The 19,131-nt window shown below is 48.4% G+C and overlaps 1 long non-coding RNA gene across 1 annotated transcript; it reads left to right on the top strand.

Moving 5' to 3' along the window:
- Nucleotides 1-6,869: 6,869 nt before the first annotated feature.
- Nucleotides 6,870-14,847, top strand: LOC123944685. Its single transcript, XR_006818831.1, has 3 exons — nt 6,870-7,023; nt 8,610-8,669; nt 14,386-14,847. It is a non-coding gene; the product is annotated as an uncharacterized LOC123944685 (long non-coding RNA).
- The last annotated feature ends 4,284 nt before the right edge of the window (nt 14,848-19,131 follow it).

Genomic DNA, 19,131 nt, shown 5'->3' with positions numbered 1-19,131 from the left:
AAAACAATCAAACAGCTTTCAGTAAGAACTGGAAGAACAAGAAGCTTACTTCAGAGACGTGGCATGCTCTCCCTCTCGAGTCATGAAACGGACGTTTATGGAAGAGGTACTAAGAGCCAGGCGCTTTATATGTTACTTCCTTGGCTGCTCCCTCCATCCCTGTGAGATCAGTCTTCTGACCTCAGTTTATAGGGGAGGAATGGAAGCTCAGAGAGTTTAGGGGACATGTCCAAGGTCACCGAGCTAATAAAAGGCAGATCCAAAATTCACACCAGATCAGCCTTTTTTCCAAAAGCCACGTCTCGGGGGGTGGGGAGGGAGGGGGAGGCAGTGTATCTCCTTGTCAGGGAATGTACGGTGCTCAATTTAGAGTACCAGGATGGGGGAACCCACTGAATGAGGGTGTTTTCAGAACCACAGAAAAGGGCAGAATGCATAAATACTTTATCTTTTGCTTTTTCTCTACCTTTTTAAATGCTGAATTTTTTTAAGATTCTCCAAATACACAATTCAACGTAGATAGAGTAAAAACTTCTCTCTCTCTCTCTCTCTTTTTTTTTTTTCCCAAAATACACAGTATTCAGAAGAATGAAAGGTCTAGTAATGGTGGAGTGCCTTGTATCAGACTCACTCTCCCATGGATAGTGATGATAAACTATGGGCAAAGTAGCAAACATGCACACACACACACACACACACACACACACCTATGTGCACACACATGCACACACACAGAAAAAATATTTAAAGATTTGAAGGCACTAGAGTGACAAAAATCAGGCAGATACCAGAAGAGATTTGCCCCTTAAGTGGCGAGAACTACATATTGTTGTAATTCCACATGTTATTTTATCCTGCTCTTCCTGGAGGGCATCCTCCTGGCCACAGGGGGCAGGGGAAGGAAGAGGGGAGGTGTGGTAGGGATCCAGAAAGTTCAGCTGTTATTGGCTTGAGGTGTCAGAGAATGAAGTTTAGAGTTGACAGAGCAGCTGGTAGCAGAAGAAGGAAATCCCAGGAAGCAGGGAGATGTGGAGGAGGGAAGCCCCAAATCCACACATCGACTCTGCTCCCAGAGTTAACTCCTGTGCTGGCAGCAGAACAAGGCACATGGTGTAGGGCAGCAGTTGTCAGGCAGGAAAGGCTAATCAGAAAATTTCAGCTGCTTCTCACTGCAGTGGAGGCAGAGTTTGGAGTTAGAATCCCACTTAATTGAAGGAGCTTCACAAACACCTGGGGATTTTCATCGAGGCCCCAAAGGGGCAGTGTATTCGGAGCAAAGACTATGTCTCAGAGTTATCCTAAGACCAGTGGCAAAATCAAAATAGATTTCTCCCAATAAGTGTGAAAAACAAGCCTCTACAAAATCGAGATGATCAGCAAGGAATGTAACAGTCAGGTATTCAAAAAGATCAACACTCTTCAGAGGAAGATAACAGACTCCAGAGTTTGTACAATGTCATATATGAGGTCTAGAATTTCCCTCTCAGTCAAATCTTTCCTAGTGCCTTGGGCAGAGTTTTAGGTCTGGCTCCCCATTCGCATTCTGAACCCCCTTTGCACCACACCCTGCTGAGTTCTAATACTTAACTGGGGGCTTCTTATCAAGATTTGATGGTTGTCTGGCTGCCACACCAGACTGGTAACTTTTGATTAGGAGACATATGTGAAAAAAACAGAGAAAAGTGACCTATGGTCAAGAGAAAATTCAGGCTGTAGAAACAGCCCTGAAATAAGCCAGATATTCATATTATCAGATATGTCTTTAATACAGCAAGTATAAAATATTAGAGGAATGACTATATGGAGAATCTTAATTGAGAAATAGAAAAAAGAAAAAAGAATTTCATGGGTATGCTGAAAAATACATCTGAAGGAAGAATTCACTGGATAGACATAATAGCACATTGAAAACTACAAAAAGTTTTTTTTTCTTTAAGATTAAAGAAATTAACAAACCACTGCAAAACTGATCAAGAAAACAAGAGAACGAAACACAATTTACCAGTATCAGAAATGAAACAGAGGCTATCACTACAGATCCTACAGCTAGTAAAGGAGTAATAAGAGAATAGTAACTTTATGCTAATAAATCTAATAACAAAGATGAAATGGACACATTTAAAAACACAACCAAAATTGATGTGAGATGAATAGACTAAAAAATAAAGAAAAAACTTAAAAAATAAAACCTGTTGATAAGCATTTTAAAAAATGCAATGATAACCAACCTCACAGAAACTATTAGGAGAGAGGAGGAACCCAATTTCATTTTTAAGGCCAGCATAACCCCCCATACCAAAACCTGACAAAGATACAGGAGGTTTTGTAGAGCAGAATGTCCCCTGAGGTGTCCCAGCCACTGGACTCGGCCGTGGGTCCCACTCTTGTGTCCTTCACTGTGAGGCCTCCCTTCATGGGACACCCTTTCTCAGTCTGATTGTGCCACTTGTCATATTCAGGAAACCATATTCAGGTCACATCTTTTAAAAGATGTATTTATTCATTTTATTTATTTTTTAAAGGTTTTTTTGTTTTGTTTTTTGTTTTTATTTATTTGACAGACAGAGATCACAAGCAGGCAGAGAGGCAGGCAGAGAGAGAGGAAGGGAAGCAGGCTCCCTGCTGAGCAGAGAGTCCGATGCGGGGCTCGATCTCAGGACCCTGGGATCATGACCTGAGCCGAAGACAGAGGCTTTAACCCACTGAGCCACCCAGGAACTCCATATTTATTCATTTTAGAGAGAGTGTGGGGGACGGGCAGAGGGAGAGGTAGAGCCTCAAGCAGACTCTGCACTCGGGGCATATCTCACAACCTCCCAATCATGACCTGCACCAAAATCAAGGGTTGGACGCTGCTCAACCAACTGCACCACCCAGGTGTCCCCGAGCCTCTCAGCTCCACTGTTCCAGCATCGCCAGGCAGAAGGATATTGCTAATATCTCCAGTACTACTCAGGATGGGGGCATTGGTTCCCTCTGCTCCTAGAGTCCCAAGAAATTAAGGGTTCAAGAGAGACGGCAGGCAGGAAGCCTACTCCAATGTCTGCTCTGCCCCTTGCTTCTCCTTCTCCTCATCTAAGGGAGCTTATGTCATCCCATGGGCATGAGATACTGGCTCTGACTTATCTGCATCCTTTCCAAAATGAAAAGTCAAGAACCTTGGCTGTTTATCATCTATGTTCTGCTGCAACAACCATCCTTTGAGGAAATGGATGTCTCATAGGCCTGCTGTTTGAATGAGGGAACAACTTGGGGTAACCAGATATAGTGGTGTAGGAGGAAACACTTGTCTTCAGAACATGATTCTGCCATACTTTTCTGCAATAGGGACTGTTTAAGTAAAGGCTGGGCAGATAGATAGATCATTGGGATGGACTAGACAGCTCAGAAGCAGGTCTGCGCACATGGACACAGGAATTGTTACAGGGTGACCTGTGGATCTGCGGGAAAGGACTGACTTCACAACAAATGGTGCCAGGACAGTTGAGTAGAATGAGACCCCAAACTTGTGCCCTAGGCAGAATGTATTAAAAACCTGAATGTGAAAACAAAGTAACATGGGAGAATATCTTCTGGATCTTGGGGCTAAGAAGGGTTTCTTAAACAAGATCCTAAGAATGTACTTACCATAAAGGCAAAGTCTAATAAACTCATTCATATCAAAAGGCATCATAAAAGGAATAAAAATATAAGTCATAGACCAAGAGAAGATATTTGCAACACATGTAATTGACAAAATACTTATATTAGAATACATAAAGCACTCCTATAAGCCAATAGGAACAAGACAGGCAACCCACTGCAAATGGGAGAAAGATCTCAACAGGAATTCTACCATGAAGGGAATTCAAAGGGCCAATAAGCATGAAAAGACACCCAGTTTGTCAGTAATCAGGAGCACCCAAACTAAAGCCACAATGAGATACTCTTACACACCGTTACAGGAATAAAACATTTTCAAGTCTAATGAATGATACCTAGTGTTGGTGAACACAGGGAGGACTGAGGGCTGAGCCACTGTCGACAGGAATGTATATTGGGACAAACACGTTGGAAACAAGTCTGGCATTATCTCATCAAGTTGATGACACACATATTGTCTTAGGAGCAATTCTTCTCATAGCTCCGTACCCAGAAGAAATGCATGTGCGCACTAGGATTCATATACAAGAATGCTCACTATAATGTTCATTGTTCAATGAATTGAATATTGGAATAATTTGTCAATATTGGAAATAACTCCAAGGTTTCCAAACAATAAATGTAGATGAACAGAGTAGTATATAGAGAGATAAGGAATACTATCTAGCAACAAAAGCTAATGAACTATTGTCACGTGCAACCCTAGACAAATCCACCAAGGAATGAAAAGTCAGCACGAGGACATGACTGTATGTTTCCATTCACATAAAATTAAAAAAACAGCCAAATTAAACAATGTTGTCTGGAGATGAATCCAAACATGGTAAAACTACTAAGCATAAAAAGGAAAGAATTACCATAAAGATAGGCTGGTTGTTGAATCTGTTAAGAAAAGGATCTCTGGGGTGCTGTACAGATTCTGTTGCTTTACCCGAATATTCAAATTATAATTACTATTTAAATGTATATATGCTAATGGCCTCTTTTATATTTATTAACTATCTCACAAAAGAAATGAGTGAAAAAAAGAAATGACCCATGGCCCTATATGCTGTATCCATTAAAACTCATCTTCTGGGGGGCCTGGGGGGCTCAGTCAATGAAGTGACTGCCTTCGGCTTGGGTCATGATCCCAGGTCCTGGGATCAAGCCCTCACTGGGCTCCCTGCTCAGCGGGGAGTCTGCTTCTCCCTCTCCCTCTGCCTGCCTCTCTGCCTACTTGTGATCTCTGTCTGTCAAATAAATAAATAAAATCTTAAAAAAAAAACAACTCATCTTCCACAACATGGGACATGGTTCATATATTAATAAGAATAGGAAGCAGGTTACAAAACCATATGCACCACATGAGTGCAGCTTAGAGGGGGAGTGTATATATTCCCAGAGAAAAGCTCTAATGGGAAAACGTCAAAGAAAACGAGATCAGCGACTCCTTTCCTTCGTATGCTCTTCAGGAATACCCAAATTTTTGCAATGAACAGGTGTTAATTTTCTAGTTTTAGAAAACCAATATATGTTGCTTAAATTCTCTGCAGAAATGTCTGACATGTGACTGACCGTGTTACTTCTATCAATCGGGATCTAGTGTGGGAAACGGAAGTCCTTCAAGGCACTTCTGGGAAAGGTATTGAATAGAGGGGATTAGGTGTCTGCTGTGCTCTGGGAAGGCAGGAGGAGCTAGAGGCTCTCCCTAGATGGATTTGTGGGAGGGCACACCGCTGTGGCTTTGATTCCAAAGTCATGTCCAGGCCACCACAGCCACGTGCACATCCCACACGCATGAAGCATCTCGGGACACTGCTATGGGTTGCTGGAGGCCACGACAGCTACAGCCTCATGTCTGCCAGCAGCAGGAGCAGCTCCATGCTGGCCTCCGTCTCAGTCCCACCTCATAGATCACATGTAGATGCCTCTCATCAGTGAGCCCAGAGGTAAGGGTCTGGGGCTTCACTCAAGGGGGTTGGAATAGAGGTGGCTGAGAGAGCCAGCTTTCCCTTTGTACATTATACCCTGTGGATGTAAAATCAGGGCTCCCTACTATAGACTGGGCAACTTAACCAACTAAATGTATCATCTCAGCACTGGAAGCTTTAAGTCCAAGATCAAGGCATCTCAGCAGCATTGGTCCGTTCTGAAGCCACAGGGAGAATCTGTTCCGAGCCTCTCTCATTGGATTATAGACGGCTGTGTCCTCGCAGGGTCTTTCCACGGTGCATATATCTGCGTCCACACTTCCTGTTTTATAAGGACACTGGTCCTCTGGATCAGCGGCCGCTCACTGCAGTGTGACCTCATCTTAACTAATGACACCTACAATGACCCTGTTTCCACATCAGCTCACATTCTGACATACTGGGGATCAGGACACCGGAGTCGGGGAGGGGGACATGATTCAGCCCGTAACCATACGTTCAGGTTTCTTACAAAGAGCACATCTAATGGAGGGCAAAGGGAAACCCAAGATGCTCTGCGGATGGCTTGTGGAGACGTTGACAATGCGTTGCTCTGGGACGGGCCTTGTGGAGGCTGGGACGCTGGGGAAATGCGCGAGGCCGAAGGCCACAGATGTCAGCCTTCCGAGAATGTTCTTCCAGGTGATGGCTTTGTCGGCAGCAGAAGGCAGGAACTGACCGAAAACCCCATCTGCCTTCTGCACCAGCGAGGGGTTTATCTTGTGTGGGAGGACCCCCTCCACTGTCTGTCCCGTCTCTTTTTACCTTCTCTGGTAGAATCCAGCTGTCATCTGGCTGGACTCACCTTGGAGCGGGAGGAAGGGGCCAGTCCCTGGGGCCCGGGGCTCCCACACCCCTTTATTATTCTGGGTCTGGCATTGAGCCTAGGAAAGCTTCGGGAGAGCAGGCAGAGGGCCTGTGAGAATCCGGCATCCTCCATCTGATCTGGCAGAGACCCGGCCTCGGAGTGGGGACACGGGCCTGCCTTCCTCATGGAGCTGCCGCTGTGTCGCTGCTCCAGGGGCAGTGGGAACGGCTCCCGAGAGGCCAGCCTCGGAAGGGCCCGGCCTCCCTCCACCCCGCTGGGATCATGCCCTTGAGTGATAAGCGGTCATCCCCGGCCAGAGGGTCGGAGCACAGCCTTGTGGCTCCCAGCGAGAGTTTCGTGTTTCCCTTCCAGCTGGTGTTGGCCAGGACAGCACGAATGCCTTTGTCCCTGCTGGTTGCTCCAGAACTTGGATTCCATCCCTGGCCCGGCCCCAGAGACGCCGGCTGGTTTTCTCCAGCGGAAGAAGCTGTTCTTTCTGTGTCTGCAGAGGTCCTGTTGCAAGTACTGCGGTCGGGGTGGTTCTGGAAGGGCAAGCTGGAATGAGCGGACGTTCCCCTTCCTTGGAGAGGGTGCTGCTGGCTGCAGTGGAAATGGCCTGGGGTGAGTGGGGGTCTGTTCGTCACCTCTCTGGGGATCGTACACCCTGTTCCCCCCGTGCCTTGCTTCTCTCTCTTCCTCCCCCTTCCTCCTCTGAGCCGTACGGACACAACCACACAGACTTCCACTTGCCTCCTGCGCAGCCCTGCTCCAAAACCTTTGATGGTTCCCTAGTGCCTGACTGTGTGCCTCCGATGCGTGTGGAGCTCCTGAAAGCTCAGCCCCTCCCAGCTCCCCTCCCAGACCCAGCAGTCAGATCTCCAGTGGGGGAACCCAAGGACTTTAACTCGCTTCTTGGGTGACTTTTTTTTTTTTTAATTTTTATTTATTTTTAAAAATTTCTTTTGAGTGTTTCAAGAGTTCATTGTTGATGCACCACACCCAGTGCTCCCTGCAATCTGTGCCCTCCATAATACCCACCTCCAGGCTCACCCAACCTTCCATTGGGTGACTTTTGTCTTAAACTTGTATATGTATATTTTAAAATATTGTGGTAAAACACACATAATGTGAAACTTACCATTTTAGCCACTTTTTAAGGGTACAGTTCGGTGGACTTAAGTACGATTATGGACCGAATCCTCATGTCCTCCCCAAATCATTATGTTGGAGACCCAACCTCCGTTGCCACGGTATTTGGAGGTGGGGCCCTTGGCAGGTGCTTAGGTTTACATGAGGTCATGAGGGTGGGGATCTCGCGATGAGGTTAGTGTCCTTCAGAGAAGAGAAGAGTGGCTGTCCCTCTGTGAGCGCCCACCAAAGAAAGGCCAAGGCAACGCACAGCGTGTGACTACTTTCACCCAACCCTCTCCGCTCTGACGCATGCTCTTGGATTTCCATCCTTCAGAGCTGAGAAAATAAGGGTCTGACAGCTAGGTCAGCCCGTCGGTGTTCTGGAACAGCAGTCCTAGGGCCCGAGACAGGCACGCCCACACTGTTGTGCCACCATCGTGACCAGCCACCTCGGGTCCCCGGAACTTTTCATCTCCCTCCATTGGAAACTCTAGTAAAGCCTCAGTCCCCACTCCTCCTTCCATCACTTTTTCTTTCCGTCTCTGAATTTGATGACTCCAGGGACCTACATAAGTAGAACCATACAATATTTGTCCTCTGTGACCGCCTGCTTTCACGTATCCTCGAGTTCTCCCGGTTCACCCGTGCTGTAGCCTGTGTCCAAGTGATCTTTCTTTTTAAAGCTGAGTAGCCTTCCACTGTTTGTAGAGACCAAATTTTGTTTATCCAGTCATCAGACGATGATACTTGGGTTGCTTTTGGCTATTGGAAATAATGCTGCTAGAAACACGGGTGTACAAACGGTTCTTCTAGACCTCGCCTTCAGTTCTTTCGGGTAGATATCAGACGTGGAATCATTGGATCGTATGGTAATTCTGTTTTAATGTTTCCAACAAACTGCCATACCACAGTGGCGGGGCCATTTTGCATTCCCACCCACGGTGTGTGAGGGTTCCAATGTCCCCACATCCTCACCATTACTTGTTATTTTCTGTTTCGTTTGTTTGGTTGGTTAGCTGGTTAGTTTTTCGGGGTTTCTTTCTTTCTTTTTCTTTTTCTTTTTTTTTTTTTGGCAGTAGCCCTCCCAATGTATGAGGTGATACTTCGCCGTGGATTTGACTTACATTTTCCTGATGGTGAGTGATCTTGAGAACTTTTTCATGGGTTTACTGTTCATTTGTATATTTTCTTTTCTTATTATGATTTTATTTATTTACTTGAGAAAGAGAAAGAGAAATAACATGAGAAAGGGGATTGGCAGAGGGGGAGGGAGAAGCAGGCCCCCCCTGAGCAAGGAGCCTGATGCGGGGCTCAAGCCCAGGACCCTGGGATCATGACCTGAGCCGAATTATACAGGTGCCCCCGTTTGTGTATTTTCTTTGGAGAAATGTCTACTCAAGTTTTTTGCCCATTTTTAAAATCAGATTTTGTTGTTGAGTGGTATCTATAGCTAATTTTTAAAAACTTTATTTATTTATTTATTTATTTATTTATTTATTTATAGAGTAGGGACAGAAGCAGAGTGGACAGGGAGAGAGAGAATCCCAAAAAGACTTCCACTGAGTATGGCCTGACATGGGGCTCAATCTCATAACCCCAAGATCATGACTGGAGTCAAAATCAAGAAGAGTCGGTTACTCAAGCGACTGAGACCCCAGGTCCCCCCAAGTTGTATCTATTGGTGATTTTGATGGAGGGTAAAGTAAGAGACCATTGGTGAGCAAATGAACTCATAGAGAAGTGTCTTTTTCTCCTTGGCTTGCCAAGCCGGGATGGTATAAGCCTGCGCCCCTTGTGGCTTCTCTGTAGGAAGAAAGAAAAAGTCAACACACAATGTAAAATGAGTCAAGATGAGGAAAGTGAAGAGAGAATGTGAATAAGAGAGAGAATGGTATTATTCAAGTTCCTGGATCCAGCCATACCTGAAACTCGCACCCTCTTGATATTTCAAATCCATAAGCCAATAGATTCCCTTTTTGCCTAAGCTAGTGTGAATGCAATTTTTGTCACTGGCAACAACAAGTTCTGAGGAATACAGAGCCCCCTCCCCAGTTCTTCCGTCTGTCCCATGTGTGACTACCCACCCACGTCCCCACCCAGCTCAGATCTGCATTCTTCTCCTTCGTGTCTGGGTCAAGGGCTGCTTCTTCTAGGATCTCCAGCAGTCAAGGGGTAAGGAGATGGCTTTGTAAGTGTTCGATTTTCAACTCTCTGCCTGCCCTATCCCTGAGAGACCTTCTGTATCATACACTTGCCATCTGTGCCTTGTGTCAGAGGGTGAGCCTTTACAAGAAAAACAACCCTTGTGGTGGCTGGTGTGAACTTGGGAGGGAGACATCCAGCATCTCCACATTCCCCACCCACACCTTGGGGCAGCCTTGGGCAGGGTCCAGCCCCAGCCAAGGAACGTGTCTTCCCCAGGGACTTACGGAGGGCGGGTGTGAAAAGGTGAGTAATTGCAGAAAACATGAGCTGGTGTCTCCTTATTGTGGTTTTCAAGTGTGTGGCTTTTTCTTTTTGCAGCTGTGCTCTCTCCAGAGGGTTTCCCACCTCCAGCCCAGGAAGGGGAAGCCACCCCCGGGTGTCAGAAAGGGTTGGGCCGCTCCCATGGGGAACCACTGGTCTTTATGGTTCAGTCCCTTGGAGGGTGGTTGGAACGGGATGGAGGGTGGTGCTTTGGGTGGGAGGTTTTGGGGAATGTCCTGGCCACCCTGAGAGAGGGGAAGGAGACGGATATTGGAGTCCTATTTAAGGGTGAGTCCAGCACCCTGAACAACCCACCCCTAGACAGCATTTCCTCTGGGCCGTGGGGGCTCAGGGGGAACAAGTCCCCACACCTATGTAGTTTGGGGCTTATACCCTGTGAACGGGTTCCGGTATGACTTGCTCAAAGACAATTCTTATGTTTAAGTGTGAAACTTTTGATTTGAAGCACAAAAAATGTCTCTAGCACCAGGTACTACGGAGCACGTTCCGAGATGCTGCACATTCATAGGCCCGTGCATCACGTGGCGTCTTTCACTGTTGTCGCTAGTGCTGTTGTGACCACTGGCAGCGTACTTGGGCCATTAACTCGGGGTTGTTCCTGTCCCATCTCCCCGGTTGTGCTCTTGGAGTCCTGCTTCTGCTGCTCTGATGTGCCCAGGGCATCGAGAGTCCGGCCTGGGAGAAGTGCTCTAAGAGGGTCGAAATTAGCAATAACTGATAACATTTACAGTGGGCTTTGTGTGCATCAGAGCTAGTCCATTTGTGAGGTTTTTTTAAAGACTTTATTTATTGGAGACAGAGAGATTACGAGAGAGAGAGAGAGAGAGCGCGCACAGGCAGGCGGGATAGAGGGAGAAGAAGATTCCTCACTGAACAGGGAGCCAGATGCGGGGCTTGATTCCAGAACCCTGGGATCATGACCTGAGCCGAAGGCAGATGTTTAACCAACTGAGCCACTCATGCGCCCCAGGGACTGGTTTAATAAACACTTTGTAAGTATTAGTTCACAAATAGTGGGTGCTCAGAGGGCTGGACTGACACCCACCCCCCACTCACCCCCAGAGCCAGGGCTCACCCTCCGCTCTGGAAAGCACACTGAGCCACCTCGAGAGCCTGTGGGTTTATTCCCAGTGTTGTTCCTGCCAGGTGCACGTGTCATAGTAAGGAAGCAATCTAATTAAATATGATGTCAATTAATAGATATGAGGGTAAGAAGAATGGATTTTTTTTAATGATATGTAGGTTGAAACAGTTGATAAAGGTGAGTCACCTTGTAAAAATTGCTTGTCCAACGAGATGTGGGCAAGACAGCTGGGAGAGACCAGAAAAACCCAGTCACGGGGCTCTTGCCCACAAGTAGCTTGCTTCACCCGGCCTTGCAAGTTCTGGCTCCACTTTGGAGGAAACAAGAGCTGAAAGTCGTAGAAACATTACTGTTATGATGTATGCAAAACACCAAAAGCAAACGTGGAATTCTACCCCGGGGCTCGTTGTCAAATGGAAGGACTGGGAGCTAGAGCAAGGTGCGCTTACGGAGTGTGTTTTCAGTTAGAAGCTTTAAATTGTAAAGATTGGTCTTATGATTCCCCACTCTAACCATCTTTCTCAAGTAGCCCACCCACCTGTGGCTGGTCGGGTTTGGCTACTCATGTGTCCAAGTGTGGAAGAGAGGTCACGTGTCCACCCCGTCTTTCTTCGGAAGGTTCCTGAGACACTCCCTGCTTCAGTTCCCATCCCCTTGTCGGAGCAGGACCTTTCGTTCACTGCCCCCCCCGCCACTCCTCCAGCAGGTCACCTCTGGGTCCACGTCACAGGAGAGTCCCTGTCCCTGGAGGACCCCCGCTGACTTTCCCCTCTCCCTTCTCCCAGTGTCCGGGAGACGACATCTCACCTGACCCTGCAAGCGTGTCCCCACATCTTTCTGTTTCTTGCTCTCACACCTCCTTGGAGACTCTGTCCTGAGCGGGGAGAGGGACATGGCCCTCAGGACACCCGTAAGCACAGAGGGGAGAAAAGTCCGCAGAAGACACTCAGTGTTTCGATGAACGGATGAACTAAATACGGTCTATCCATACAGGCGACTAGGATTCTTTTTTTTTTTTTTTAAAGATTTTATTCATTTATTTGAAAGACAGAAATTACAAGTAGGCAGAGAGAGAGAGGAGGAAGCAGGCTCCCCGCGGAGCAGAGAGCCCGATGCGGGGCTCGATCCCAGGACGCTGGGATCATGACCTGAGCCGAAGGCAGAGGCTTTAACCCACTGAGCCACCCAGGCGCCCCAGGCGACTAGGATTCTGTCTCAGACAAAGAAGGAGATTGTGACACCTGCCACAACAGGGATGAACCTTGAGGACGTGAGGCCGAGCGAAAGAAGCCAGTCACGAAAGCACAAATCCCGCGCGATCCCACTTACGTGAGGTTCCTGGGGTGGGCAAATTCATAGAGACAGAAAGTGGAGCAGTGGTTGCCAGAGCCTGTGCTGCGGGGAGGAAGGAGCAGGGAGGGATTGTAACGGGGCAGAGTCTCAGTTTGGGAAGATGACAGATGTTTCGGAGATGGACGGCGGTGATGGTTGCACAAGGATGTGAATGTATTTAATTCCACTCAACTCTGCACCTACAAATGGGCAGTTTTTGTTGTGCATGGTTACACACACACACACACGCACACACACACACACACACACACACGAGCCAGGCCCTGCCCCTCAGTGCTGCATCTCAGTGGGAAACCTCGAGGTTATTTCTGGTGGAATGGTGGGATTCTGGACATCTCCATGTTTTTCTTTGAGCCTTAATATACTTTCCCAATTCCCTGCAAAGAGCACTTATTACTTCAATAATTGGAGGGGAGAGAGAAGGACACTCCAAGCATCTAAAAGCAAATAGGAAGGGAGAGAATGGGGAGTTACTTGTCTGGATCTCATCCTCCCCCTGCCCAGGGCCTGGGTCTTATCCCGGTGAGCAAGGTGGCAGTTGATAAGCCCCGAGGATGGACTGGAGGGTCAGGGGGCTTATCAGAAGACCGGGAAGGCCCACACTGCCCCACTAGCCCCTGCCCCAAAGAGAGGTTGGCAGGGCCTCCCACTGAGCCCTGCACTGGTGCCTGCTGGAGATGCTTCTGGGAGGTGGGACCCGTTCATCCAGAACGGGACCATTTCTGGAAGGACCAGTTCTGGTGATGGGACCGTCCAGCTATCCCCCTTGATTTAACAATTAGAGAAATAGATGTTACAAATTTTATTTTATTTTACTTTTAAAGATTTTATTTATTTGGGAGAGAATGAGAGAACATAAAATTGGGTAGGGGGGAGCAGAAAGAGAGGGAGAAGCAGACTGTCTGCTGAGCGAAGAGCCTGATGTGGGGCTCGATCCCACAACCCTGAGATCATGACCTGAGCCAAAATCGGGAATTGGATGTCGCTCAACCAACTGAGCCAGCCAAGCGCCCCAGATGCTACAGATGTTAGAGGCCTGTTCTGGTCCTGTCATGGAGGAGGGCTTTATGTGCATTATTTTCAGAGATTTTATTTATTTGAGAAGGAGAGAGCATACACATGAAAAGCGAGAGCTCAAGGAGAGAGGGGAGGGGCAGAGGGAGAGGAAACAGACTCCCCGCTGAGCAGGCAGGGTTTGATGCCAGGATCCTGGGATCACGACCTGAGCTGAAGGCAGACACTCAACCAACCGAGCCACCTGGCGCCCCTGAATGGCATTATTTTCTATAAACTTCTTTTTTAAAAAAATTTTTAATTTATTTTTATTTATTTGACAGAGATCACAAGTAGGCAGAGAGGCAGAGAGAGAGAGAGCAGGAAGCAGGCTCCCTGCTGAGCAGAGAGCCCGATGTGGGACTCGATCCCAAGACCCTGGGATCATGACCTGAGCTGAAGGCAGAGGCTTTAACCTACTGAGCCATGCAGGTGCCCCATTTTTTAAAAAATTCTTACAAGAATCCTGTGGTTAAGGATCTTCGTCTTAAATAATTTTCCCTGGAAGATATATGCAGGGAAAGAAGCAGGTGCAATATATTTGTATGTTTATTTTGTTCTTTTTTTAATTAGAAAATAATTGCCTTCATTAGGGTGACTACTAGAACACAGGGACTCCCCACATGTCTAATGGCTAAACCACGAAGACTCTGAGTTCTACTCACCAGAGCAGTCCAGGGGCAGCAGAGCCAAGGGGAGGAAGGTGGGCTATCACTCAGGGATCCTGGCTGGGGAGGGCTCTGCTATTTTCAGCTCAGGGTTTCGGAGGCTGCCCTTGGCATTGACACCCAGCCGGCTGGCAAGGGAACTCCCACGGCAGAGTTTTACAGGCCGGGCCTAAGGGTCACGACACAAGTTCCACTTCTACTTCACAGGCTAGAAGTCGCTCTCATGGCCAAACCTGACCGCACTTGAGACTGAGAGATACAGTCCAGCCGTGTGCCCAGGACAAAGAAGAAACGGCTCTGGATTTGGATCAGGGTGACCCGTGGGATGTACAGTTCAAACCGGGACCTTACCGCCTGGGAAAGATGTCACCATGGGACGCCAGGACAACAGGATGAACTAGAATGGGGATGGAAGGTCGTTTGATTTCCGGGAGCAAGAGCAGGCAAAGGCAAGCAAACGAAAATATGTTTTCTTATTTTCCTTGTTTTCTACAAAAAAATAAAAAAACAAAAAAGGAAGGCATGGCACACTGCCTTTTCTACTCCCTGGTTTTATTTCTCCTCCTTTGCAATATCCCGGAGATCTTTCATGCAGAGATCCCATTTTGGGTGGTTGCTTTCTAGCTTTGCCACCATGACACGTGGTGAACCTCGATCTACTGAGCCAGTCCCGATGCATGGACACGAGTTGTTTCAATCGTTCGCTCTTGCCAACAGTAGCATGAGTCATGTTGTGCAAACATCATTTTAGGGACATCTTCAATAGTCGTAAAACGAACACCGAGGCGGTTAGCACCCTCGTATGTGGGCATCTCAAATGAATGCATTGGAGGGTTTCTCTCGTTTTGTGTTTTCTAGAAATAAGATCAGATTAAACATACCCTTTTAAAATTCTGCTACTCTTCCCCCATTTCTGCCTAAAATGTTTTTGAGGGTTAGCCATGTAATGAATGTTGGGTGCCATTGGGTGAATGTGCCACATTTCAAAAATGATGTACACTACATTTGGGGATGATCTCCGTCATTGCCAGTGTTCTGAGCTTTGGACCACTTACCCCATCACAGGGCAGGTGGGTAGCCCCTTGTTAGACGCTGCCAGACCTTCCTCTGGGACCAGGGTGCTGAAACACTCTCCCATTTAACAGATTCCCGTCTGGAAATTGGCTTTCTTTGCCATTTGAGGTTAAACAATATTCCCTTTCTTTCCGATGTGAGCTCCTACATTTGCAAATGCCTCTTTGTGGCTTTTGCTCATTTTTCCACTGGACTCCTGTCTTTTCATTTTTCCACTGGACTCCTGCCATGGATCGGAGAAGTTCTTTCTATACTTTGCCTACAAACTCTCTGTCAGTTCGAATCGCTAAGGATCCTGTCGGTTTGGGGCTTGTGTTTACCCTCTTCATGGTGCCTTTTGAGAACGGACGTTCTGTTGCTGTGTGGTCAAATAAGTATTTCCCTTAAGGCTGGTGCTTTTTTGTTTCCTGCTTGAGAAAGCTTCCCAGGCCGAAGTCTCAGTCCTCGCACTGCCTGGGTGCAGACAGCCTTTCAGATGTTTGGGTAATGAGTTGCGGGCCAAGAATTGGTGCCCAGGTTCTGACCTAGCCTGTTCCCCCTGAGGCGTTGCCAGCTCAAACTGGTCACCCAAGGCCATAGCGAGCCTGGGAAGTACCTGCATGTCCCCAAACCTGCCAGGGACATGTTGATGCTGTCTCCTCTGTTGACCACCCCAGGCGGGTCTCCCCATCTTCACACACCATAATCATCCCTTCCTTTGGGCTTAGAGTGAATTTTCTAACAGGTTTCCCCATAGTCGGACTGGCCTGTATTCCTTGGGATACAATCCAGGATCCATCTCTGTGACTGCTACGTGGTGCCTTCCAGGGGTGGTCTCTGGGGCTGGAGTCTCTGAAAATACAGATTTATTGGGGTCAAATGTGGCTTAGCATGGTTCTGGCTTTGATGACAAGGGCAGTGCTGATGACGATGCCCTTTTGCTCTGTGGATCGTACACGGGCTGAGAGGTAGAGCAAGGAGGTCCCCCTATCTTTACCAGGAGGCACCCAGGCGGCAGGCTCTGGTCTCTGCCTCTTGAGGACAGACAGAAAACCCCAATGGCCTCCTTTAAAGGCAAGAAGAGGGAGTGGAAGCAAAGAAGGAAAGAACAGAAGAGGGAGGGAGGGTCCCCTGCAATCCCGACATCCCAGCACTTTGCAACCTCCTTCCAAGTCGCTGGCGGTGGGTGCGTTTCATGTCAGTTACTCCACCAGCCGATTTGTTTTCCTCTGTTCATCCTTGTGAAACAGATGTCATCTGTAACAGCCACACAGGGCTCCATGGAGTTGACTGCCGTGCACAAACACAGCCATCCTCCCGGTGCTGGACAGACACAAGGCCATTTCCAGAGTCACCTTAGAAGTTCAGTCAAACCCTGCAGTGGGTAGCTTAAACTATGCCTTTTTTTTTCCTCCTTCCTTTTAATTATTCCCTTGAGCTACATTCTCAGCAAATGAGATTGCTGGGTAAAATGGGATGGACTCTTTATGGCCTTTGACAGATGGTGGCAAATTTCTTTTCAAAGATGCTGTGCTAATTTGCAAAACTGCAAATGAGTTTCTTACAATTTTTGTAAAGCTCGAGCGAGGCAGGAAAAGCTCACCAGCCTATCTCTCCGGCACCCCGGAGGGCGCTGGCCTTAGTGCTTTGGGAAGGTTCTAATCAGTGGTGCTATTTTTGAGTGGCCTGGCTGTGGGGACAGGAAGGCTCTGGGGCTATCTGGACTGATAAGATTCTTTGAGGACTGTTCCTGGCCAGTGTAAGTGCCTGCTGTGTGGGGCTCCAGGCTGGGGACCTGGAAGGGGGAGGTTCAGGCAGGCAAGCAGGGCAGGCTAGTCAGCCAGAACATTTGCCTTTGGTGACTGGGCTTTCTTAGGACCGACGGGGCCCCACAGTGCAGGGATGAAGGGCAGGTGGCCTGACACTGGCCGGGTCAGGGACCCACACGTGTCCTCCATCTGAGATGGCCGATCTTTCTGCAGGTGCCTGGTGTGACCCCAAGCCCCCTCTTCTGGCCACCCCTCAAATTCTGGCCCAAGCCTCAGCAGGGGTCTGCTCAGGACAAAGCTACGGCCACAGTTCACTTCCCCTCGGGGAGCAGGGTGGGAAGCTCAGTGGGTACAGGATCCTGAGAGGTCTGCACACTTAGAACAAATATCATACAAAACCAAACCACTTCCTGCGCATGTGGGGGGAGGGTGTGCAATGCCTGGGGCGTCGGGGCCCCAGTGGGCTTGTGGGGCTTCTAGGGTCGGCTGGGTTCTGGCCGCCTTCCCCCTTTACTGCCCCAGCCCCATGGTTTCCGGGTCTCCTCCACCCACCCTGGCTTTCTCCAGAACACCAGAAATCATAAAAGAGCAAAAGCAGATAGTCAGCCCACCTGCTGGCCACAGCTCTGAGCACCTTACAGGGTCTAGCTGCGTGCCTGATGCAACCCTCCTGACCCCCATCCTCCAGATCAGGGAACTGAAGCACACAGAGGTTAAGAAACTTGCCCCGGGTCACTCAGCCGGTGAGCAGTGGAACCGGGAACCGCGCCGAGACTGGCCATCTTGCCAGCCTGTGAGTTTACTCACCTTCGGTTTTGGAAGACGACGAATGCACACACATGCTCTCCTCCAAAGAAATGCATAGTGGCCCGCAGCTGGATGTAGGGCACGGTGGTGGCTTCCAGACCTGAGCCCGGGCTGCATGAGAGCACCGGGGCTCACCAGCCAGGCAATGTCGTCTAATGACTCTGTTTCTCTTAACCTGCTGCTCTATCTGTAAAATGGGTATAATTCCCCTGTCACGGGGAGGCTGGAAGGATTAAATGAGATCACATCCGTGACCCTGAGCAGCATTGGAGCCCCCTGGCTGTGGTGGACATCTAGGAAGCGTGGGCTCCCAGCCCCAGTCCTCTTCCTTCTCTTATGTCTGCGGAGGGTCCCTGAGCTGTCCTGGGTGCCCCACAAAACAGCGACGCTCTATGCCTGCTGCCACATGAGGCTGTTGGAAGAGGCAAAGACATTCAGCACCGTAAGACTCTACTGCACAAGGCTGGTGGCTTCTGGAATTCTCTAAGGTGCTGGGGGAAGGATAATGCTTTCCTGACACTTCCCTGCCCACCAGAGGGACCTGTGGTTTAGCTGCCTGACGTTCCGCTCTCAGTCTCATCATTTCATCAGTTGGCTACTGGGGACTAGCCAGCCTGCAAGCCCAGGGCACACGCCCCTGTGTAGTAATCAGTTTCTCCTTCCAGAGTCACCTCTGAATTCCCAAAAGGGCCTTTGGGGAATTTACACGTCTTGCTGACCTCCCTGTTCTACAGGAAAAGTCAGCCTGCCTGGCCAAAGCAAGAATGAAATATTTATGAATGCCATAAAAAATTTAATGTTGATTTAGATTTTTGTTTGGCTTTTTGATTCCACTTAAATAGATTGGGAGAATTCCCAGTGTGTAGCTCGCTGCCCCGTGAATATCACCAAAGTGTTGTTCCTGTCTTAGATAATAGATGGTATTAGAAAATGCTTAGCAAGCTTGTTTACTCCCCTGGACTACACTCTCCCTTCGCCTCCTTGTCCATCTCCCTTTTATGTTCCCAGAGTGCTGCGTGCTCCTCTCCTAGCACTTCCTGCCTTGGTTCCTTGAGAATGGGGTCGTATCTGATGCTCTTGGCAAGCTTGCTCTCCCACTCACCACCATTTCCTGCCTCTCCCCTCTCTCCTAACCTCCTGCATCTCTCTGGCTTCCTCACACTGGTTGATGACCTCCCTTCACACCTCATCATCCCAAGATGGCTGCCGCCTCACCAGCATCACCTCTCCTTTCTGTACTGCAAGAAGAGAAGGGAGGGAGAGGCAAAGGAATGAAGGTAGTCTTTCTTCTAGCAAAGCTTCAAGTTGTTATCTAGAAAGGGTT

Source organism: Meles meles, chromosome 6 (genome assembly GCF_922984935.1).
Source record: "Meles meles chromosome 6, mMelMel3.1 paternal haplotype, whole genome shotgun sequence".
Taxonomy (NCBI): Eukaryota; Metazoa; Chordata; class Mammalia; order Carnivora; family Mustelidae; genus Meles; species Meles meles.
Note: the sequence above shows the minus strand (reverse complement) of the source record. Positions and strands in the feature narration are given on the sequence as shown.